Below are 1636 nucleotides of genomic sequence, written 5' to 3' on the forward strand. Positions count from 1 at the left end.
AGTTCAATCCCCAGTTCCACCAAAAAAAAGAAAGAAGAAAGAAAGAAAGAAAGAAAGAAAGAAAGAAAGAAAGAAAGAAAGAAATTGACTCTTTGAAGAAAACATACTCAGTAATCACACTTTGGGTTTTTTGTTTGTTTGGTTTTTATTTTAGGGGATGGTCTACAGGGTGTTCAGGATCTCACTACTAGATCAGACTCATAGTGATCCACCTGTTTACAGCCTCCCAAGAGCTGGGATTACAGGCCTGCGTCACCATGCCCAGTACCAATCCCTGTCTCAGTGCACCCCGGGGGTGGGGCTGGCATGGCAGGCCCAGGGATTGAACCCTTGGCCCCTGTCCCTGCTTGCAGGTGCTTTAACTTGCTGAGCTATTTGGCCGGCCCTAGTAATCATACTTTTGATGAAAAACTCTGTGATAGCAGATTATGTATGTCAGCAGGCCAGGCCACAGGGCCCAGATAATTATTCAAATATATTTGAATGTTTTCTCTTTTTCTTTTCTCTAGTTTTTAATTTAACTAATCAGTTAATTAATTTTTTTGAGATACAATTTTGCTATGTAGCCCAGGCTGTCTATGAACTCAAGATTCTCCTGCCTCAGCCTCCTGAGTACTGGGTTATGGGTGTCCACATTTGAGTTGTGAAGTCTTCTTCTTTTTTTTTTTTTGTTCTGAGAGTCTTACTGCATAGTCCATGCTGATCTCAAACTCATGATTCCTGACATTTCAAGTATGAAATAAACCTTTAAACAAATAGACTTTGATGGAGCCGGGGAGATAGCTCAGCAGAATAAATGCTTGCCCGCTAAGCGCAGGCGCCTGAGTTCAATCCCCGGTTCCACCAAAAAAAAAAAAAAAAAAAAAAAGATTTGACTAAAGCACACCATTCTCCATAATATGCATGGAATTCAATCCATAGAAGGCTGTGAGAAAAAGGCAGACCTCCCTCACAGCGAAGGAAATTCTGCCAGCAGCCAGGGTTCAGACTGGAACTGCTGCATCAGGCTTCCTTGAGATCTCCAGCCTGCAGACTCACCCTGCAGGTTTTGCCTTTGCCGGCTCTGCAATTGCCAGAGCCAATTCCTTGAGGTCTCTCTGTGTATACAAGAGATAGATAGCCGGACACTTATAATCTCAGCGCCCAGGAGGCTGAGTCAGGAGGATCACTGAATTCCAGGCCAGTCACATGCCGAGGATTAAACACAGGGCCTTGTACAAACTAGACAAGTGCTCTAGCACTGAGCTACACCCCAGGCTCGAAAAAAACCATTTTGACAGAAATGTCTTGAAAGGGACATTTCATTTGGTACAAGGGACCAAAGAGCACATGAAGAGACACTGTGTACCACTAGACTCTAGGAAGATGCTAATCAAAACCGCAAGACCCGGCTCCACACTCCAGGTGGCTGTAAGGAAGAAGAGGATGTTAAGTGTTGGCAAAGATGTGGTGAAATGGGGACACACGCACTGCTGATGGGCGCTTGAAAGGGTGCGGCTGCTTTGGAAAAACGCCCTGCAGTTCCTAGAAATGACACATTCAGGGTGAGCAGAGTGATAGGTTCCCGCCCTGGTATGAATTGCTAAAATCATTGTGACAGTCACCCAATATGGCTGGCGCCCTTAAAACAAAGGCC

The sequence above is a fragment of the Octodon degus genome, unplaced genomic scaffold (genome assembly GCF_000260255.1).
Source record: "Octodon degus isolate 3935 unplaced genomic scaffold, OctDeg1.0 scaffold00083, whole genome shotgun sequence".
In the NCBI taxonomy this organism is placed as follows: domain Eukaryota; kingdom Metazoa; phylum Chordata; class Mammalia; order Rodentia; family Octodontidae; genus Octodon; species Octodon degus.